We start from the raw sequence: 24276 nt of genomic DNA, 5'->3' as shown, positions 1-24276 counted from the left end.
ACCCGTCTTGTAAAGACACTGCTCAGAAGAAGGCAATGGCAAGCCATTTCTGTGGAAAAATTTGCCAAGAACAATTATGGCCATGAGACCATGATCACCTACATCTTATGACATGATGATGATGATGACAATGATGATGATGACGATGATGACGATGATGATGATGATGATGATGATGATGACAATGATGATTCTGTCAGCTTGCACCAATCTGGCCATTCTCCTCTGAACTCTCTCATTAACAGAGTGTTTTTGCTCTTAGAACTGCCACACACCAGATTTTTTTTTTTTGTTTTCGTACCTTTCTCTGTAAACTCTGGAGACGGTTGTGAGTGAAGGTCCTGGGAGATCAGCAGTCTGAGATATTCAAACCACCACTGTCTGCCACCAACAATCATTATGCAGTCAAAGTCATTTAGATCACATTCCCTCCCCATTCTGATGTTTGGTCTGAACAACTGAACCTCTTGACCGTGTCTGCATGCTTTTATGCATTGAGTTGCTGCCACCTGATTGGCTGATTGGATATTCGCATTAACAAGCAGGTGTATATGATAAAATGGCACTGAGTGTATTCCTTCAGAGTGGCAGTTCTCATTTTTACGATGTAGCTGAGAAGATTTCACAGAGACTAAAAAGCAGAAATAATCCATGTGACAAATGGGATGAGGATGGCTGTCTGGGTTACTTTAGGGAAAAGACTTTGAAGGCTGTGAGTAGCGAGGAGTGGGATCAGGCTGGAAGCGATTGGCTCTATGACAAAGCTAGTCTATCCAGAGTGGGATGAACATCTTCCTACCTGCAGTAGGGGCACCACGAAAGCGTAGCGATTAGAGCAACGCGATGACAGCTCGGAGCACCAGAGTTTGGAGTTCAATTCCCACCACTGTCTGTACGTTCTCCCTGTGACCACGTGGGTTCCCTCCGGGTGCTCTGATTTCCTCCCACAGTCCAAAGATGTACCAGTCAGTAGGTTAATTGGTCCTGAGATTAGGCTGGGGTTAAATCAGCGGATTGCTGGGCCAGGCACGTCTGTTCCACGCTGTATTCCTCTTCTGTACTGAATCTCTAAATAAAAATAAATAAGTGAGGAGTAGGGGCCGGCAATTTCTAGGCTGTCTAGTTCTGTGTGGAACCCCCCAGGAAGACTACCCCTCTGGAAAATACCTCGTGCCTCCTACACGATGGAAGGTGGATGAGCCTATCGATGAGCAGAGACAACCAGAGCACTGCTTTGTCACTGTTACACATTCAGATCAAAAACACTACACTATTCAGAAATTCCCCTGGTACTCCACAGAGCTGTGCTTATGTCAAAACATGAATGACGGAGCTGCTTTCTCTCACAGAATATTTATGCCTCCTCAACGGCCTGCCAATAAAGCAGTGCCATCCCCATTCTGGCAGACAAATGCCCTTGAGCTCTGCACCGTGTGTTCACCATTCCAGCTCCTTTTCCCATCACTAGCCGATGATCTGAGCATTGTTCTCTACCGCTCCCTTCCGAAACCCCTCTTCCATCCTTCTCTCTCAATCCCCCCGAAGCCTGCCTTGCTAACCGAGAGTTCCTTCGCTCCGTCTGCCACAAAAGGCCGGATTTCCCAGTGAACCCATTTTAATTCCACCTCCCATTCCCATTCCGACATGCCAGTCCATGACCTCGCCTGCTGCCACTCTCAAGTTGGAGGAGCAACCCATTATATTCTGTTTGGATTGCCTCTAACCTGACCACATGAGGATTGATTTCTCTAGCTTCCAGGATTTCCTACCCCTTCCCCTTCTCTCTTTTTCCTTCCTGATTCTAGCTCCCTTCTTACCCCTTCCCTTCTCCTGACCTGTCCATCTCCTCCATCTGGTGCCCCACCTCCTTCTCCCTTTCTCCCATGGTCAACTCTCCCCTCCTACCAGATTCCTTCCTCTGCCCTTTACCTTTTCCATCTATCACCCCTCAGCTTCTCACTTCATCCCCACCCTCCCTCACCCCAGTTTCATCTATCACTTGCCAGCTTGTGTTCCTTCCCCTGACCCCACCCCCACCCCCCTCAACTTCTTATTCTGGCTTCTTCCTTCTTCCCTTCCCATCCTAAAGAAGGGTCTCAGCCTGAAATGTCAATTGTTTATTCCCCCCTCCATAGATGCTGCCCGACCTGCTGAGATCCTCTGTTTGTTGCTCATTAGCATCAAAGATCATGAGGAGAAGGCAAGAGAATGGGGTTGAGAGGGATAATAAATCAGCCATGATGGAATGGTGGAACAGGCTTGATGGGCCAAATGGCCTAATTCTGCTCCTACATCTTATGGTCCACCAATGGAAAAGCCCGAGCTTGTTTCTTTCTGCATTAAAGAGGGTGCATTAATGTTGCATGCCATCAGTGACTATTTTAATATTTTAACATCTTCAGCCATTATTTTTTCAGTAGCTTCCCTGCTTTCGAATCTTTGGCCTCATTTGCGTTGGAACCATAATGACCCATAACTGCTTGGAGAGTCGCTCTTCCCCATTAGGGCGTCCAGCCAGTGACAGGGACGATTCATGCTCAGCGTGGTGCTCAGCCAAATTTTCCCTGACTCTCCACAATTGTGCTCCGTAAGGCATCCAATTAGCCTGTCACATCAACTGCCCACTTTCAAAGAGAATGCTTGAGAGAGGGAGCCCAGAGACCGTGGTCAACCTGGATTGAACAGAAAACTTCAAAAGGAAACTTCATCAAAGTCGGATTGGTTTATAATTCTGATATGTACCAAGATAAAATGAAAATCTTGCCATGCAGACTGTTTATACAGATCCAATCAAAACATGGTGCATTGAGGTAAAACCATAAAAGAATGCAGAATAAAGTGCAGAGAAAGTGCAGTGCAAGTAGACAATACGCTGCAAGATCATAACAAGGTGCATTGTGAAGTCAGGAGTCTATTTTATTGTGCTAAGGAATCTGGTTTATCATTGTCACATGTACCAAGATACAGTGAAAAACTTCTATTGTACACTGTTCATACAGATCAGATCGTTACACAGTGCGTTGACATTGAGATTTCTCTTGCACACTGTTCATTTACAATCAGTGGCCACTTTATTAGGTACCTGCCTAATAAAGAGGCCACCGAGTCTGCATTTCTAGTCTTTTTCACCGGTAGCCCATCCACTCCAGTGATGTGTTGTGCATTCACAGATGGATGGTCAGAGGCTTTTCCTCAGGGCTGAAATGGCTAGCATGAGAGGGCACAGTTTTAAGGTGCTTGGAAGTAGGTACAGAGGAGATGTCAAGGGTAAGTTTTTACGCAGAGAGTGGTGAGGGCGTGGAATGGGCTGCCGGCGACCATGGTGGAGGCGGATAAGATAGGGTCTTTTAAGAGACTCCTGGATGGATACATGGAGCTTAGAGAAATAGAGGGTTATGGGTAATCCTAGGTATATGTTCAGCACAGCATTACGGGCCGAAGGGCCTGTATTGTGCTGTAGGTTTTCTATGTTTCTATGCTCTTTTACATACCACTGTTGAAATGCATGTCTTTCTGTCAGCTTGAACCAGTGGCCATTCCCCTCTGACATCTGTCAGTAACAAGACGTTTTCAGCCACAGAACTGTATGCTTTCTTGTTTTTCAAACCATTCTCTGTAAACTCTAGAGACCATCAAGCATGAAAATCCCAGGAGATCAGCAGTTTCTGAGATACTCAAACCATCCCGTCTGGCACCAACAATCATTCCACGATCAAAGTCACTTAGATCACATTTCCTCCCCAACCTGATGTTTGGCCTGAACAACAGCTGAATCTCTTGACCATGCCTGCATGCTTTTATGCATTGAGCTGCTGCCACCTGATTGGCTGATTAGGTATTTGATTAACGAGCAGGTGTACAGGTGTACCTAATAAAGAGGCTACTGTGTGCAGATCTGATTATTACACCATAACCGCCAAACAATAACGGAATACAAATTAGAGTGCAACAGCTACAGAGAAAGTGCCGTCCAATAGTCTTACAACAACGGTGTAGAATCTTCCCTCCAGCCTGGTGGCACGGGCTTTAGATTCTGCTGCCAGATGGGAGGGGAAGGTGAAGAAGCGAGAACTGATGTAGTAACACACTCTAGCGAGTAAAGGCAGCAGTCTACTTTCAAAAGGCTTCAAGGTCATTTATATTTCCAGATTTTTATTTCAAACTAAACTCCATTGATTCGATCTTATGTTTACCAGCCTGTACTTATGAGTCTCTGGACTAATAACTACTAAATCAATAGAGGGAAATAAGGGACTAACAGTGTGAATGAAAGAAACTTTGTTTAAAGAAACTTTCACTGAAATTTTTTCTCCCTGATACCAACCCTTTGATGATACAATCTGTCATCTGAATGAACTTTAATTCTAATCACTTTATGACCTAGCCCAGCAAAGCACTCTGTCTGACACCAGTAAAGTAATGCTAGCTCCATTTATTTAAATAATGTGTGTTTAATATTATATTAATCTCACATTGCACCTTTGTGAAATTAAATTCATTTCATTGTCTTTAATGAGTTGCACTTCTAATATAATTCTAATGCACAATTGTTTGATTGATACCAAATGAAAGAATTATGTCTGGAATTAATCTCTAAGTCTTTAAGAGGACTTTGATAGGCCCTCTCCTTTGAATATTTTACAAGTGAATCCTGTCCTGATTTATTGGGTTGGCTGGATTAAGACCACTATTATCCTGCAGCGAGTCACCCGGAGTTAGGAAGCTTGGTTAGCTCACTAAATTAGAGTAGGACTTGTTTGGATGAATCTTTACATAACACCACTTATGGGACTTTAGGGAGGGTGTGAAACACTAAGGCAGGGTACAGATTCGGATTCAGATTTACTTATCACATGTATATCGAAACATACAGTGAAATGTGTCGTTTGCGTTAACAGCCAACAAACCCAAGGATGTGACCTTCGAGCCTTACCCAGCCATCAGGGGTTTGACCTTCAGGCCTCAAATTCTGGACATGCATGGACCTTTGACCCTGGTGACCTGGTGGGGTCAGGGGAGGGTTGTTGCCGGTCTTCATTATCCCTGTCCAGACGGGCCTCCAATCCAGGACTCGCTGGTCTCCTCAGCACCTGTCAACTCGACCGATAGGAAAGATTCACTCAAATGGTCCCAGGAATGAGGAATTGGCCATGAAAGCAGGGAATATAATTTACAATGTTCTGAGAGAAACAGAGAGAAATGCCCTACAAAGAATGGTCACAGACTCCGTGGGTTGAATGACCTACTTCTGTTCTGTTGAAATCCGATGAACCTATGACGAGTCAGCCCACCAAGAGCTCCTAATTTCAGAAGAACAAAAACTGTGGTGTTTCTTAAATCTTTATCATGGAAATCGGGCCTTAAGATGAGATTTAAGATTTAAAATTATCTTTATGTGTCACACATACATCCGAACTCACAGGAAATGCATCTTTTGCATCAAATCAAATCAGCGAGGATCACACTGGGCAGCCCACAAGAATCACCTCATGTCCAGTGCCAGCATAGCATGCCCACAACTCACTAAGCCTAACCTGTACGTGTTTGGAACGTGGGAGGAAACCAGAACACCTGGAGGAAACCCACACGGTCATGAAGAGAACATATCACTTCCTTACATACGATGGCAGGAATTGAACCCCGATCAGTGATTGCTAATAACAGCATTTAAGAGGCACTTGGATAGTACCTTGGTAGGGAAAGGTTTAGAGGGATATGGGGCAAAATACATCAAATTAGACCAATTGGGCCAAAAAGCCTGTTTCCCTGAGGTATAACTCTGTACTTACCTATACTAATCCCACAGTCACCTAGTCTATAGTCTTCTATTGCCAATGCAAGTATAATTGGTTTCTACACGAACAAGGCAAACCTCTGAATATTAATGAATGCTAATTGCCTAATCCTTGATATCAATACAAAATTTCATGGGCCCAAGCCAGATGGGCTGGCCATGTCGTCAGGATGTCTGACAGTTGATTACCAAAACAGCTGCTGTATGGAGAGCTGAGCCAGGGCAAGCACTCAGTTGGAGGGCAGAAGAAACGTTTCAAAGACTGCCTCAAAGTGTCCCTCAAAGACCTCAACATCAATCCCAGTAGCTGGGAATCGCTTGCTCTGGACCGCCTAACCTGGTGGAGCAGGACCACTAAAGGAGCGTATGCAGCAGAATCAGACGCACCACAGAGGCTCAGAGGAAACACGCCGCGCGCAAGGCTCGAGCTACCTCCACTTCCACTGCAGCACCTACCCTCATGTGTCCCACATGTGGGCGAGCTTTCAGGGCCTGGATTGGCCTCACCAGTCACCTCCAGACCCACAGTCACAAACCCTCCACCTGACAGAAGTCGTGGTCATCTTCGACTCCGAAGGACGAACAACAATCTTCAGTGTTAAAACATGTTATTGTAATAGTCTTAGGGCTAAAATGAAAATGCAGTTTAGACCATAAGACCACAAGACATGGGACAAAATTAGGCCATTCAACCAATCCAGTTGCTCTGCTATTCCATCATGGCTGATTTATTATCCCTCTCAACCCCATTCTCCTGTAACCTTTGACACCCTTACTAATCAAGAACCTATCAACCTCCATTTTAAGTCTACCAATGGCTTGGCATCTTCAGCCATTTTGTGGCAATGAATTCCCTCTGGCTAAAGATATTCCTCCCTATCTCTGTTATAAATGAACATCCCTCTACTCTGAGGAAGTGCCTTCTGGTCCTAGACTCCCCCACTATAGGAAACATCCTCTCCCCATACACTCTACCGAGGCCATTTTAATCTATCCATTTAATGACAATGTTGCCAGAGTCATCAATGAATCTGGAACTTACCCTGTTGTAAGTGGTAACAGCGTGATCATTCAAAGTCGCAGTGTACTAACGTTTAAACATAAATCGTCAATTGGATAGGCTTCAACGAGCATCAAAAACACTGGACGTGAAAAGTCATATTCACTTGCGATTGCAGTCAGCAGAGGTGAAGCCACTGTCTCTTGAACTTGGGCCATGCTGGTCTACTTCAGAGGCAGTCGTGAGTTGATACTGGTGGATCTCCTCTCACATGTACACACATCCAGCTGGAGATTGCATTAATTTTTCCTTAAAGCGTTGTGGACATGCTGTGTTGTCGCTGGAATGTGTGGCGACACCTGGGGGGGGGGCGCTGCCCCCGGCACATCCCTAGGTGTGTTGGCTGTTAACACAAACTGGAAAGGTCAGGCATGCAGACATTGACTGAACATGGGCAGTGCCCACGCCAACTCTGCTTTTGGCATCCTTCCACCCAGTAGAGCTTGCCATCTTGGTCTCCACCAGGTGAAACCCAATCTTGTATTAACAAACTCTGAAACAAGGGCTCAGTTTGCCAAGGGAAGGTTTCACGTTTTTTTAATTTCACTGTATGTTTTATAATATTGTACGTGTGATATATAAATGAATCTGAATTTAAACTCTGAAGTCAAAGAATATTTTACAACTAATCTAGAAGTTTCATGGCCACTACTATTGATGCTACAGTTTAAATAGATTCAAAATTCAAGATTCAGTACTCTTTAATGTCATTTCCAGTCCACAAGTGTAAAGGAGAATGAAATAATTGTTACTCCAGATTCAATGCAGCAGAAAAAAAATATAATAAACAATACATTCAGAATAAAAAACACAATAAGTATAAATACGTAGGCTAGCTTATACACATACATTGATCATACGTCCATAAAGGGCGCCACGGTAGTATAGTGGTTAGCATGACGTTATTACAGCTCAGGCCGTTGGAGTTGGGGTTCAATTCCGGTATCCTCTTTAAGGAGTTTTATATCCTCCCGTGGAATGCGTGGGTTTGTCCTGGGAGCCTTAGTTTCCTCCCACTGTCTAAAGATACACTGGGTAGGTAAATTATCGTTGCAAATGGTCCTGTGATTGGGTTAGGGTTACATTCGGGTAGGCAGGGGTTGCAGGGTGACATGCTCGAAGGGCCAGAAAAGCCTATTCCATGCTATATTTCTAAACAAATAAAAAAATAGATAAATAAAGTGACACCAGGCACAGGACTGTCTGTACACAGATTCAAGGTTCAACTTTTAAGTACATTTATTATCAAGGAATGTATAAATTATACAACATAGAAACACAGAAAACCTACAGCACAATACAGGCCCTTTGGCCCACAAAGCTGTGCCGAACATGTCCCTACCTTAGAACTACCCAGGCTTTACCCACAGCCCTCTATTTTTCTAAGCTCCATGTATCAATCCAGGAGTCTCTTAAAAGACCCTGTCTTATCCGCCTCCACCACCATCACCAGCAGCCCATTCTACACACTCACCACTCTCTGCGTAAAAAACTTAACCCTGATATCTCCTCTGTACCTACTTCCAAGCACCTTAAAACTGTGCCCTCTCATGTTAGCCATTTCAGCCCTGGGCAAAAGCCTCTGACTATCCACACGATCAATGCCTCTCGTCATCTTATACACCTCTATCAGGTCACCTCTCATCTTCAGTCGCTCCAAGGAGAAAAGGCCGAGTTCACTCAACCTATTCTCATAAGGCAAGCTCCCCAATCCAGGCAACATCCTTGTAAATCTCCTCTAGAACCTTGAGATTTGCTTGCTCACAGGTAGTCACAAAGAAACCTGAAAGCAACCACTTAAAGAAAAAAAATAAAGATAAAAATAAAAGACCAACACTCGATGCGTAAGAGAAAAAAAATACAAATCATGCGAACAATTAAATCGAGTAACAACATTCCGAACCAAACTGAATCCTCAGATCCGAACCCTGGAGCAGCCCAAAGCCTCACTTCTCAGTTTATCTTATTAATGTGCATGGAGCACAGCAGTTGGAGCAGTCGATATAGCCTCAGCACCATGGAGAGAGGAGTGACCATCGCAGGGAACGAGCGAAATCATCTCTCGTCCCGGATCCTGGCACCCTATCCTTTCTGTCTGTCTAGGCCAGTGTTTAAGGTGACTGACAGGAAATGATCAAGTCACGGTGCTTGGGAGTGTGGAGGGTTGGGTTGGTGGGTAGATGTGTTGATCAGCCTCACTGCTTGAGGGAAGTAACTGCTTTTGAGTCTGGTGGTCCTAGCATGGACACTACAAGCCTCCTCCCTGACAGGAGTGGGACAACCAGTCTGTGATCAGGATGTGTTCATGATGTTGCTGGTCTTTTCCCGGCACCTCTCTGTACATAATGTCCTTGATGGCGGGTGGCTGGTGGGCAGTTTGAACTTCCCATTGTCGAGCCTTCCTGCCCACCACAGTGCAGCTTCCAAACCATGCAGAGATGAAGCACGTTGGGATGCTCATCTCTAGAAGCTTATGTATCAAGATTGTGTTTGAGTTTTAGGGGCTGTGTTATTCTGGGGCAGTTTATACTTCACTCAGAGATAATGTCTGATGCAGGCAGGCCGGCCATCATCACTGCCAGAGCAAATTCAAAATGCTTGCCTTATATTTGCATGTATGTACCTTGTGATACTAGGGGCTGAGATTACACAAGCAACATCAGAGATTCTACATGCTGGAAATCTAAAGTAACAAATACAAAATGCTGGAGGAACTCAGCAGTGCGGTCAGCATCCATGGAAATGAATAAACAGTCGACTTTTCGGGCTGAGTCCATTCATCAGGAACGGAAGGGGGAGGGAGCCAGAATGAGGAGGTGTGGGAGAGGAAGGAGTGCAAGCTAGAAGGTGATAGGTGAAGTCAGGTGAGGGGAAGGGAGGTGAGTGAGGGGAAGGAGGGTGAAGTGAGAAGCTGGGAGGTGATAGGTGGACAAAGGTAAAGGGCTGAAGAAAATGGGAAAGGAGAGAGGACCATGGGAGAGAGGGAAGGTGGAGGGGCACCAGGAGGTGATGATAGGTAGGTGAGGAGAAGAGAAGAGGAAACTGGGGAGCCAGAGTGGGGAGTGGAAGAAGGGGGAAGGGAGAGGGGTCAAGAATTACTGGAAGTTAGAAAAATTGATGCTCACACCATCAGGTTGGAGACAACTCAGATCGGACATGAGGTGTTGCTGTGAGTGGCCTCATTGGGGCAGTATATATGCCCTTGATGGCAGGTAGGCTGGTGCGGTGATGCTTTGGGCAATTTTGGCTACCCACTGTAGAACCTTCCTTTCAGTTAATTAATTAAAGACTTAATTAATTAATTGAAAATAAATTTTGCAATTGCCATGATGGGATTTGAACTCTTTTTTTTTCTGGGCTTTTCATCACCTGGCCTAGATTGCTGGACCTGGGATGAAACAACAATGTTACAATGCCCCTTTATTAGTGAAGCTGAAATGTTGCTTCATGTATGCTGATCATAAATCCAAATGGAGCAATGAAGATAGGTTTATTGATTCAGCCTGACTTATCCCTTTCTAATGCACGATGAAGGCTGCTTCCAGCTCTTATGCTCGCAGTAACAACCATATTTATATCTAGGGAGGTGTTATATGATGTAAAGAGTTTGGCTGTGGCTTGGCAAATATTTGGGAAAAACCCTTTGAAATCACGCTTTCCAAAGGCTTATTTAGAGCGTCACAAATAATCGCTCTCGTAATAGCTTTGTACCACAGTGAAAATAAAGTATTCATGAAGATTGAAGAAGATGATTCGATGAACTTCAGTTTAATTGGTGGAAATTAAAATGATCCATCTTTTGTCAGTGTCCATCTTATTCCAATCATTATTACACACTGAGCAGCCACTAGCCCAGTTGCAATTTTCTCCTGGCGGTAAAACCTGTTGTCAATTATTCGCTCCTCTTTCCGAGCCATCTTCCTAAATATTTAAATGGAGTCTTAAAAATTGCAATCTGCATTATCACAACAAAAACATTATTTATTTATTATATTTTTAAATATGTATGAAAAGTTGGGACTGGGGAATTGTATTCCAATACATCTTCATAGAAAAAAAAATCTCAAATTAATGCCATTGCATCAAGTCCTGCAACATTCTATAATATGTATAATAATCGTAAAACAGGATTTGGTGCTTAATTGATCTCTCTGTTAAATTGTGCCATTATGCAATGGATTGGTCCACAAATACATTTTAATGACTTTATAATAGAGATTAAATTGTTATTACATAAAAGGTACCAGCTGTAAATCTATAATACAGATTTGGGATACATAAGCTTTTTGAAATTTTATCAGTTGAGGCATTGAAGGCTTGTGGGGACTATAAATAACCTTAGTATAAGGAAGCATTTCTTCGCTTCACCATCCATAAAGCCATCAGCACGTTTCAGGATCTATAAAAGCCGCTAAGTGCGTGAGCCCATTCTCGAAGTTGAAGTGAGCAACTTCTCCACACGGAGTTAACGGCTACAGGCACTGATGTTGCCAGGTAAGGTGAGGAGAGTGGCTTTTCATGCCCCGTGTGCAATGAAAGTTGTGAGCATCTATTCAAACAACCGGTGCTGCTCCATTGAACTGTGCCTATATTTCATAAGGAGTTTCAGGAAATTGGGCTAAATGACTCTGGGAAGTATTGTTAAGGGTCCCACCCATCCACCCAGCAACCTGTTAAACTTTCCACTGACAGCCAGGAGACTCCGATGCATAGAACAAGAACGGTAAGGATGGGAAAATTGGGCTGCTGCTGAGGTTCCAGCTGCATTGTAGACCCGCGCTCCTCATATACGGGCACCCAGTTCGGAAGCGGGTGGGTCCTGGTGGGCTTGCTCCTGGGCCTGGCCAAGATGGCCGTTCACGGGTCGAGGCGGCGGACAGTGGAAAGCGCTGCCCAGCTGACTGCCTGCCTCCTTTCGAAGGATACGTTCATGCCCAGCTGTCCTTGCAGTTGCAATGGGGGGGGGGGGGGTGCTTCCGGGAGCAAAATAGTCGATAGTAACCATATTTTAACTTGAATGTACTAACTGTCTTGTAAATGCCAAATGTTTGTACCTTGTGTGTTTGTTTGTAAAATAAAACACAATTTCATCCCTCAGGCCATTAGGCTTCTGAACTCCCTGCTGCATTGCATTCAAAGCGTCTCTGGTTAATCTGTTCTGTACTTCACAATATTTAATTTATGCACTTCACTTTGTTTATTTATGTATAATTCATCTGTAGATTTTATCCTTACTTTCATATGTTATTGTGTATTATATGTGTACTTCTGTGCTATGGTGGGAGAGTCTAAGACCAGAGCACACAGCCTCAAAATAGAGGGATGTCCATTTAGAACAGAGATGAGGAGGGATTTATTTGTCCAGGGAGCGGTGAATCTGTGGAATTCGCTGTCACAGGCAGCTGTGGAGGCCAAGTCTTTATGTATATTTAAGGCAGAGGCTGATCGATTCTTGATTGGTCGGGGCATGAAAGAATATGGGGAGAAGGCAGGAGATTGGGGCTGGGAGGGAAATGGATCAGCCATGATGAAATGGTGGAGCAGACTCGATGGGCCAAATGGCCTGATTCTGCTCCTATATCTTATGATCTTAGATGGCACTTGCACATAACACTCCTTCGATTGACATCTTCTGGATAGTTCACGAAACCATCTTGCACTTCATTTCACTTCTTTTATGTCTTCTACAATAATTTTTCGTCTTGAATGTGATTTTGGAACTGTTGAGGCCTGTGATTTGCAGTTTGGAGATTGTTTGGGTGTTTCAGTGCTGTGCAGTTTCTGAGGGGATTCAGGAGGCTGAGGCAGCATGTGGGAACCTCGTGGCAAGAGAGACAAGGGAGATTGAAATGTCAGCTGCCTGCCTTTTCATCACTGGTGAGGTAGCTCTGCTACAGAGAGGGGGAGACTGCCTTTTGATCGCTGGTGGGATCACTCTGCTACAGAGAGGGGAGACTGCCTTTTGATCACTGGTGGGATCACTCTGCTACGGAGAGGGGAGACTGCCTTTTGATCACTGGTGGGATCACTCTGCTACGGAGAGGAGAGACTGCCTTTTGATCGCTGGTGGGATCACTCTGCTACAGAGAGGGGAGACTGCCTTTTGATCACTGGTGGGATCACTCTGCTACGGAGAGGGGAGACTGCCTTTTGATCACTGGTGGGATCACTCTGCTACGGAGAGGAGAGACTGCCTTTTGATCGCTGGTGGGATCACTCTGCTACGGAGAGGAGAGACTGCCTTTTGATCACTGGTGGGATCACTCTGCTACGGAGAGGAGAGACTGCCTTTTGATCGCTGGTGGGATCACTCTGCTACGGAGAGGAGAGACTGCCTTTTGATCGCTGGTGGGATCACTCTGCTACGGAGAGGAGAGACTGCCTTTTGATCACTGGTGGGATCACTCTGCTACGGAGAGGAGAGACTGCCTTTTGATCGCTGGTGGGATCACTCTGCTACGGAGAGGGGAGACTGCCTTTTGATCACTGGTGGGATCACTCTGCTACGGAGAGGAGAGACTGCCTTTTGATCGCTGGTGGGATCACTCTGCTACAGAGAGGGGAGACTGCCTTTTGATCGCTGGTGGGATCACTCTGCTACGGAGAGGGGAGACTGCCTTTTGATCACTGGTGGGATCACTCTGCTACGGAGAGGGGAGACTGCCTTTTGATCACTGGTGGGATCACTCTGCTACGGAGAGGGGAGACTGCCTTTTGATCGCTGGTGGGATCACTCTGCTACGGAGAGGGGAGACTGCCTTTTGATCACTGGTGGGATCACTCTGCTACGGAGAGGAGAGACTGCCTTTTGATCACTGGTGGGATCACTCTGCTACGGAGAGGGGAGACTGCCTTTTGATCACTGGTGGGATCACTCTGCTACGGAGAGGAGAGACTGCCTTTTGATCACTGGTGGGATCGCTCTGCTACGGAGAGGGGAGACTGCCTTTTGATCACTGGTGAGGTAGCTCTGCTACAGAAAGGGGAGACTGCCTTTTTATTACTGTTGAAATCACTCTGCTATGGAGAAGGAAGACTGCCTTTTATTCACTAGTGAGATCGCTCTGCTACAGAGAGGGGGAGACTGCCTTTTGATCTCTGGTGAGGTAGCTCTGCTACAGAGAGGGAGAATGTTACGCAGGTTTTCTGCGTTTTGGCTGTGGACTTGGACTGCGAACTTCCTTTCAGTCTTATGTTATTTTTGTATTCCGTGTTTTTTGCCTGATTTTTCTCCGTTTTGTTTTGCGCAGGGAGGGGGATTTGGGGATTCATGTACCTATTCCGTTTTTGTTCTTTTTTTTGTGCAGGGAGGAGGGATTTGGGGGTTGATGATCAATCTGCTGTTCTTTTCTTTGTTGGTTTCATGGCTATCTGGAGAAGGAGAATTTCAGAGTTGTGTACTTTGACAATAAAATGAACCTTTGAACCTTTAAACCTTATGGTATATCAACATCTCTCAAGATCTTTGCAGGGCCCAACAATTTAAACAACTTCCCTCAAAAGATAATTGGCATGTCTTCTTTTTTTGAACTACGCTCCTAAACTGTGTAACTCCCATTCTAAAACTATAAGGGATGCAAACTCATTTGATGCTTTTAAACAACAGCTCAAAACTCATTTATTTAAGCTTGCTTTTAACTAACATCTTTTTGTCTTTTATTTTCATGTTTATTTTTATTTTTTATTTTATTTCCATATTTGCACTTTATCCCATTGTAAAGCACTTTGAATTACACCATCTGGATGAAAAGTACTCTATAAATAAGTTGTTATTATTTTTATTATTATTATTATTATTAACATACTGATGCAATTCAAAAAAGGCATGACACCATTTATTCGGAGTTGGAGGAGGTTTGATATGTCACCAAAGACACTTGTAAATTTCTACAGATGTACCGTGGAGAGCATTCTAACTGGCTGCATCACTGTCTGGTGTGGAGGCACCACTGCACAGGACTGGAAAAAGCTGCAGAGGATTGCAAACTCAGCCTGCTCCATCTTGGGTGTTAACCTTCCCAACACTGAGGACATCTTGGGCCCAGCAAAGATCTCAGAAGGGTGACATCTATCATTAAGGACCCTCACTCCCAGGACAGGCCCTTGTCTCTTGACAGCTTGAGTACCCCTTATCTGAAATTCCAAAATCCAAAAACCTCTATAACTTGAAATTTTTGAGCGCTGACATGGCGCATCAAATGGAAAGTTCCACAAGGCGCAGTGGAAGGTTCCCAGGAGACGTACAAGTCTCTGTACATCACAAGCAATTCTGAGAAGTGACCTTACGTATATATGTAATGAACGGGAGTTAATGACAAATAGAAAAATACTATGTTAAGTGGAAAATGAAGATCTTGATTGTGTATTGAAAGAGTGGATTTGTCAGCGTCGGAGTGAACATATGATGCTTAACAGGACATTGATCATGAAACAAGCAAAGATCTGTCACTAAGAACTGAAAATTGAAGGTAATTCTGAATATTCAGCGGGCTTATTGCAGAAATTTAAGAAAAGGCACAGCAGTAAATGTTTAAAATTTGCGGTGATAAAGTGTCTGCTGATCACAAAGCAGCAGAGAAATTCATTGATGAGTTTTGCCAAGATCACCGCTGATGAAAATCGAATGCGCTGAATGGCTGCATCAGTACATACGTGTGATGTGAGATAAAGACTGCTTACCGGAGCATATGCAGTAAATTCAGGTCAGAAATGACGGCAATCCCAAGCTATCTCTTATATATTCCAAAACCTGAAAGGTACGACCTTCAAAATGCTTCTGGCCCTAAGCGTTTTGGATCAGGGCGGCTCAATCCTTCTGAGAGGAGGTAGAGAGCCTGAAGACACACACTCAACGATTCAGGCACAGCTTCTTCCCCTCCACCATCAGAATTCAGAACAGACAATTCACTTTAGACACTACTTCACTATTATTCTCTCTTTTTGCACTAGGTATATTTTATATTTCTTAATATAATTGATAGCAAATTTTATGTAGTGCCCTGTATTGCTGGTGTAAAACAACAAAATTCACAACATATGTTAGTGATAATAAATCTAATTCTGATTCTGCTTCTCCTATCCATACTTAGAAACAGCAATTTACAGCACATTACACGCCCTTCAGCCCATAACGTTGTGCCAACCATGAAACCGACTCTAGAGACAGCCTAGAATTTCCCTACCGCATAGACCTCTATCTTTAGCGCTCTCGATTACCAGATCAGATGCTTGTGCAAATCATTGATGGCCACAATTTCAAATATTACCATGATAGGGACTTAAAATCCAGTTAATCAATTAACAATGGAAATAAATTATTTATTTTTAAAATAGGTTATAACAGGATGGATGCGAAGACAATGCATCCCTGATTAGAGAATCTAGAATCAAAGGTGTGGCATTTAGAAGCGAGATGAGAAATTTCCTCAGCCAGAGAGGATGGTGAACCCTATGACAGATATCTGTGAAGTCCAGGTCACAATATACACTCAGTGGCTGTATGTTAATATAGATATCTGATCAGCCAATCACGTGGCAGCAACTCATTTGCATAAAAGCATGCAGCCCTGGTCGAGAGTTTTTGTTGTTGTTCAGACCAAATGTCAGAAAGGGGAAGAAGTGTGTTCGAAGTGACTTTGCCAGCAGAATGATCATTTGTGCAAAAGGTGGTTTGTGTATCTCAGGAACTGCTGATCTCCTGGGATTTTCATGCACAACAGTCTCCAGATACAGGATAGTGAGAGAGAGAAAAAATCCAGTGAGCGGCAGTTCTGTGGTCAAAAATACCCTGTTAATGAGGGAGGTCAGAGGAGAATGGCCAGACTGCTTCAAGCTGACAGGAAGGCGACAGTAACTCAGATAACCACACGTTACAACAGTGGTGTGTTGAAGAACATCTCTGAATGTACAACACGTCAAACCTTGAACTGGATGGGCTACAGCATAAGACGACCATGAACATACACTCAGTGGCCACTTTATTAAGTGCAGGAGGTAGCTAATCAAGTTGCCAATGAGTGAATTTAAGATGGAGCTACATAGATTTCTAAACACAAAGACATCGAGGTGTATGGGTTCGATGTAGAAATGTGCCACAGAGATGGAGCAGGGGTTCCAATCTTTTTTATGCCCCGGACCCTTACTTTTAACAGAGGGGTCCGTAGACCCCAGGTTGGGAAGCTCTGAGATAGAGGACCAGGCTTGGCCTAATCATCCTATTGTTCAATGCTCCTACGTTTCTTCAAGTGCAAAGAGTCTGCCCTCAGTGAGAAAAGCCATAGAACCTCACCGGTTTATCAACCCAGGGGATTCTGCAGATGCAGGAAATCCAGCACCGATGAGGGATCCCGGTCTGAAACACCGACTGCCAATTCCTCTCCTTAGATGCTGCCCGACCTGCTGAGCTCCACCAGCATTTTGTGTGTGTCAAGCTAGATCATCAATATCCTTCCAGGGGAGAAGTCTGCCGTTCTTCACCCATTCTGGCCTGCACATGTCTCCAGACCTACCCTGTACAGTTAACTCTTAAATATCTGATGGAACTTAAGAAGGCATCTCACCGTCACCTTCACAAGGACAGCGGGGGAGCAGCAGATATGATGACCTTGCCGATGATAATAAAATAAATGACCAATAAAGGTTTTATTACAACTGCCGGAGGTGAAGGCTCTCCATTTCTTATCTGCCTGGCAGATTTTTCCTCGACTCAATCGATCAGAATCAGAATCAGGTTTAACATCACTGGCATGTGCTGTGAAATTTGCTGCTTTGTGACAGCAGTACATTGCAATACATTATAACACAAGAATCTATAAATTACAATAAGAGCTATATATAAAAATTAAATTAAATATTGCGTGCAGTGCAAAATGAGAGCCAAAAATAATAGTGAGGTAGTGTTCATGGGTTCAATGTCCATTCAGAAATCTGAAGACAGAGGGAAGACGCTGGTCCCGAAACATTGAGTGTTCGCCTTCAAGTTCCTGTGCCTCCTCCTTGATAGCAGCAATCCAGCCTTTTTGATGTAATATAGTGCTGTTACTATACAGCTGCAAACAGATGCAGGCAAACTTCAGGATGCTAAACTCAGAGGTGAAAATCAACTCTGTATAAATCAGAGAAGCTGGCAGCCCAGACAAAGACTGCTGCTCTCAGAAATACAGGACTCTGGTTCCTGCAAGAGACGGGAAATTGCCGACAAAATATAGATTTAGCACAGCATAAAACACACGTAAATGAAAAAAGAAAGAGCCTTGTTGGCCGTGGGCCATTAAACTGATAGAACCATATCTTACAGCTGCTAAATAATTTGGTAAATTTTTTCTTTTCTGTTTTCTATACTTCGTTTGACACAATATAGTGCTATCTGTCACATCTACAGCACTCGTATCAACATCTATTCCACAAATGGAAATTCAGAAAGTACACTGATTTAAAGACCGTTGGTAAATCTCCAATGTTTTTATATGTGTCACATTCAGGGAAGTGGCAATTAGAACATTACAGCACAGTTCAGACCCTTCAGCTCACAACACTGTGCTGACCATTCCACCTACTATAAGATGCCTGTTTGTCAGACTTCGTGTGTAGATTTCATTGATTCTATTGTATTTCTTTGTTCTACTGTGAATGCCTGCAAGAAGAAGAATCACCGGGGTTGCATATGGTGATATATATGTTCACTGATAATAAATTTACTTTGAACTTTGATCAGTCTAACCCTTTCTTCCTTTATAGCCCTCCATTTTTCATTCATTCATTTGCCTATCTAAGAGTCTCTTAAATACCCCTAATGTAACTGCCTCAGCTACCACCCTTGGCAGGGCGTTCCACACACCCACCACTCTCTGTGGAAAGGACTTTCCAGTTAAATCCAGAGATGACCCAGTTATACTTTCCTCCAAACCCCTGAATGTTATGCCCACTCATATTAGCTATTAATTCAATATTATTTGAATATTGGAATAAATGTTCAAAGTTCAAAGCACTTTTATTAACAAAGTACAATATGTCACAATACACTACCCTGAGGTTCATTTTCTTGTGGGCATTCACAGTAAATACAAGAAACACAATAGAATCGATGAAAGACGGCACCCAACACGACAGATAATACTGATGTGCCAAAAAATAACAAGCTACAAATAGAAAAAGAAAGAGATTTTTAAAAAAAACAAATAACTAAGCAATAAATATTGAGAACATGAGATGAAGAGTCCCTGAAACCTAAACACAAAGTGTACTGTAGATGCTGTGGTCAAATCAACACGTACAAACAAGCTGGATGAACTCAGCAGGTCGGGCAGCATCCGTTGAAATGAGCAGTCAACGTTTCGGGCTGAGACCCTTTGTCAGGGCTGAAGAAGGAGGGGGCAGGGGCCCCATAAAGAAGGTAGGGGGAGGGTGGAATGTGCCCGGTGAAAAACCAATCAGAGGAAAGATCAAGGGGTGGGGGAGGGGAAGCAGGGAGGGGATAGGCAGGAGAGGTGAAGAAGGAATGTAAGGGGAAAGCACTATGGGTAGTAGAAGAAGGCAGAATCATGAGAGAGGTGATAGGCAGCTGGAAACCTAGTTCACAGGTTGTGGGAACAGTCCAGTGATGGGGCAAGTGAAGTTATCCCCTCTGGTTCAGGAGCCTGATGACTGAGGGGTAATTACCGTTCCTAAATCTGCGAGTCAGTCCTGAGGCTCCTGTACCTTCTTCCTGATGGCAGCAGTGAGAAGAGAGCATGGCCTGGGTGGTGGGGGTCCCTGATGATGGGTGATGGATGTTGCAATATGCACAATACTGTTTGTACAGATATTTTCTTTCTCCAGTGTTTACACACATGAAGCATAGTAAATAATTCTGAATCTATTGGACATCATGTCCTAGAATAAAGCCCACCATATTACAAAATCTGCTCGTAAATTACCCAGTACTTTTAAATAAATGGAGGAGCAGTCAGGGAACTCTGGAAAATACCGTATCCAAAATGGCAGGATAGGCATTGCTAAAAGCAGAACTTAATTTAAGAGATAAATCTCTTCTCAAAGTCAAAATTGAGGCAAAGGTGAGTTTGTTGTCATATGCAGAACAAGTACGTGTATGCACAAGGGTAATGAAAACCCAGCTTGCAACAGCATCATAGGCACATGGCAGCAGATTAGCAGCATTCACAAGAAAAGCATAAATTAAATAACTTTTACAAGAAAGAACATAATTAGAACAAAAAGTCAATTTTAGTGCCAAGAGGTCAGAGTAAACTGTAGTGATTAGGGCCAAGGGTTAAGGGTGAAAGGTGAACTATGAAAGGGTTGTTCAATAACGGAATGATCAGCTTTAGTCCCCACGTACATTTGCACGTATTAGGTATTTGCTGTGGTGTGTTGGTTAAAGTTTAAGAAGGTCCTGATGAAGAGTCTCGGCCCGAAAAGTTGTTTCCTTGTTCCTTACCACCTGACCTACTGAGTTCCTCCAGTATTTTATGTGTGTTTACTCTGGATTTCCAGTATCAACAGAAGTTTTTGTGTTTGGAATTGAAGTAGCTGTTATTGAACGTTGACATGTCAGGCCTCCCTACCTCCCCTTCCCGCCCCCCCCCCCCCCCCCCGGATGGTAACTGTGGGAAAGTGACATGCCCCCAGATGGTGGGGATATTTGATGATGGATGTTGCTTTCTTGAGGCAATGCCTCCTGTGGATACTACCGCTGGCGGGCGGAACGTGCCTGTGATGTACTGGGCAGAGTCCCATGACTGGCTGCAACTTCTCGTGTCCTACACCTTCGAAAATCTGTATCGGACTATGGTGCAACCAGTCGGTGCACTTTCAACAATACCTGGAGATTAGGGGTGAAAGGTGAAATATTTAAGGGGGAACTTCTTCACTCAGAGGGTGGGGAGAGTGTGGAACGAGCTGCCAGCTGGAAGTGATGGCTGAGGGATCGGCTTCAACATTTGGATAAGTACGTGGACGGGTGAGGTGATCAGTTCAGTAGGGCTAGGCAGAGTAATAGTTTGACATGGACGAGCTGGCCAAAGGGCCTGTTTCCACAGTTCGATAAACCAGCAAGTGCTCGCCGGGGCGATTCAAAAGTCTCAGAGGGAAGCGGGTTGATCTGGATTCACATTGGGAGAAGTGGAGTGATGAGCTGGGACAGTGACCGGGTGTCACATCCATCTGGACGTTGACGAGAGTTTATCCTCGCCACACGGCACATGGGGAAATATCACTGTGTTTTACCTTCAGTGAAATAAACAGAACATATATTAAAAATCAGAACTTTTGCATTGTATGCTTGAGTAACATCACTTGTTCCTGAACTTTCTCATAGATGGATGAGGCGTGTGGTGCGTTGCCCGCTTTAGTCGGAGGATTGAGTTCAAGAGCCACGAGGTGATGGAAGACATAGACGTAGGTAAAGAACTGTATAGCACAGCACAGGCTCTTCAGCTCACGATGCTGTGCCGACATTTTATCTTATTCTAAGAACAATCTCACTCCTCCCTCCCACATAATCCATGTGTCTAAGTGTCCCTTAAATATCCCTAATGTATCTTTTGGTTTAAGATAGCACTGGTGAACCTCAGCGGCTTCTAGCTGGTGGTTAACGAAACAAGGGTAGCAACTAAATATTTTGTTAACCACATTTTCTTCCGGCAAACAATCATCACAAGCAATAGTCCATAGCTTCCCTTTGAACTTGGAGCTAATTCGATGTGGCAGAACCGAGGCAAGGTGAGGTGGCGGACCCATCACCGAGAGCGTGGAAGAGTGTGGAAGGACAGGCACAGGCCAAATTGAAGCCACAGCTCTATAAAACTCTGGTTAGACCTCACTTGGAGTACTGAGTTCAGTTCTGGTTGCCTCATTATAGGAAGAATGTGGATGCTTTGGAGAGGGTACAGTAGAGATTTCACGAGGAAATCTGAAGATGCTGGAAATTCAAACAACACACACAAAATGCTGGTGGAACACAGCAGGCCAGGCAGCATGACGAAGGGTCTCGGCCCGAAACGTCGACAGTGCTTCTCCTTATAGATGCTGCCTGGCCTGCTGTGTTCCACCAGCATTTTGTGTGTGTTGTACAGAAGAGATTTACCTGGATTAGAGAGCATGCCTTATCAGGATAGGTTGAATGAGCTCGGGCTTTTCTCTTTGGAGTGAAGGTGGATGAGAAGTAACTTGATAAAGGTGTTTAAAGATAGATTGGATAGCTAGTGCCTTTTTCCCAGAAATGGCTAATATGCGAGTGCATAATTTTAAGGTGATTGGAGGAAGGATTAGGGAAAATATGAGATTTTTTTATACAGAGAGTGGTGGGTGCATGGAACATGCAACCAGGCTGATGATAGAGGCAAATACATTAGGAACATTTGAGAGACTCATAGACAGGCACATGGATGAAAGAAAAATCGATGGTTATGTGGGAGCAAATGTTAGATTGATCTGAGAATAAGTTGAAAGTTTGGCACAACATCGTTTCATCAAAAAGGCAATGAATTTACCTTAATTAAAAATAGCGCGTGCTTTATTATAATTAAACCGAGAAATATAAAAACAAAGCATTATATACAGCCTAAGAAATAAGCACTTAAAATAACTCCTTCAAAAAGTAAAACACATTCATCTGGAAAAGTTGCTTGAAGCTATTGTTTCTTAAGACTATTTGCAATACGACTACAGAGTTAGGTTGATGGTACATTTTTCTGATGTTAAGCAATAAAAATTATGCTGTGGGAATCCACAGGCCTCTCTCCAGTACAAATACTCAGTACATCCAACCTTTGATAAACTGAATCTAGACACACATGGTCACACATGAGGAAGCAAACTATTTTAGAAGCAATCTGATTTTAGGAGATCTGATGGAGGTTTATAAGATTATGAGAAGCATAGATACAGTAGACAGACAATATCTTTTTCCCGGAGCTGAAATGTCAGATACCAGAGGGTATGCACTTAAGGTGAGAGGGGGTAAGTTCAAAGGAGATGTGAGGGGCAATTTTTTACACTGGGGGTGGTGGGTGCCTGGGGTGATGGTAGAGATAGATACAATTGAGATTTTTATGAAATCTTTAGATAGGCACCTAAATGTAAGGAAAATGGAAAAATATGGACATTGTGTAGGCAGAGGGGATTAGTTTAGTTGCCCGTATGATTACTAATTTAATTGGTTTGGCACAACATTGTGAGCCAGAAGTCCTGTTCCTATGCAGTATGTTCTATGTTCTATGTTCCAATAACATCTGGCTTACAGGAAATGGTTGACAAAAGGCAATAAACTATTTTGTTTGATTATTTTATGTGGAAAATGTTGCTTGGATTCAAAATAATACACTCTCGAGCCCTCCTCCAGAATGGGCTCAAAGCATCCACCTTTACAGTAACTTCAAAAAAAAATCGCCTTTGAGTTATCAGGTTGACATTTAGGAATGTGCTTTTGCAATTAGGAGGAATATTGTGCAGTAAATCACTGGGAGATAAAGTGCGTGTCAGATCTCCAGCTCCTGTCACTAACCTGAAGATCCAGCATACTAACTCTTCCCTTCAAGTGAACTTTGAAAAGAACAAGGTTTGCCCTCTGCAAGTACATTATCATTAAACCAGACTGTAGCCGAAAAGAATTATTACACACAGTCTTACTCCCAATAATTAATCAAGATGGATTCTTGAAACAAGAGGAGATTTTGAGAAGAATATCAAAAGGCGTGCTTTAGATTAAAATGGGAACTTAACAAGGAGATATGAGATGCAGGCTTCAAGGATTCAACCTCTATTAACATCTAAGGGGGAACGTAATCATTATCAGATGTGAAATCTAAATTACTTTCAAAGATTCAGCAAAGATGTAAATTAATCATCCTCACTCCACCCAAATCTTGATTTGCATTAAATATCTTTTATCCTTTCTGACTTACCTCAAAGAGCAGATAAAAGCAGATTCATTATTTCACAGAGTAGAACAGGGTAGAAAATGCACTGCACTTTTTCAATGCAGTAATGGCTCAAAGATCAAGAACTTCACAAGAGCAACAGATTTTTTTTTAGACTTCTTTCCCTCTCGTCGCCTGGATAGCAGGTTAGAAAAGGATCGAGGAAAATAATAACACATTTGCATAGGAAAACAGCAACCCCATCACGGGCACTCACCATCCAAACCATGCTCTCTTTTCACTGCTGCCATCAGGAAGAAGGTACAGGAGCCCCAGGCCCCACACCACCAGGTTCAGGAACAGTTATTACCCCTCAACCATTAGGCTTCTGAACTGGAGGGGATAACTTCACTAAATTCGCTTGCCCCATCGTTGAAATGTTCCCACAACTCATGGACTCATTTTCAAGTACTCATCTCATGTTCTTGATATTTATTGCTCATTTACTTATCATTTTTCCCCCTTTTCTATTTGCACAGCGTGTTGCCTTTTGCACATTGATTGCC

The 24276-nt window shown here is 43.6% G+C and overlaps 1 long non-coding RNA gene across 1 annotated transcript in view; it reads left to right on the top strand.

The window, feature by feature from the left end:
- Window positions 1-11229: 11229 nt before the first annotated feature.
- LOC140730106 (uncharacterized) overlaps window positions 11230-24276 on the top strand; it is a 31709-nt gene continuing 18662 nt past the window's right edge. Inside the window, exons 1-2 of the long non-coding RNA XR_012099519.1 lie at window positions 11230-11348; window positions 21169-21252. This is a non-coding gene — a long non-coding RNA (uncharacterized lncRNA). The remainder of the gene's footprint in view (window positions 11349-21168; window positions 21253-24276) is intronic.

Source organism: Hemitrygon akajei, chromosome 7 (assembly GCF_048418815.1).
Source record: "Hemitrygon akajei chromosome 7, sHemAka1.3, whole genome shotgun sequence".
Classification (NCBI taxonomy): Eukaryota; Metazoa; Chordata; class Chondrichthyes; order Myliobatiformes; family Dasyatidae; genus Hemitrygon; species Hemitrygon akajei.
This window is presented reverse-complemented; position numbering and strand designations above follow the sequence as displayed.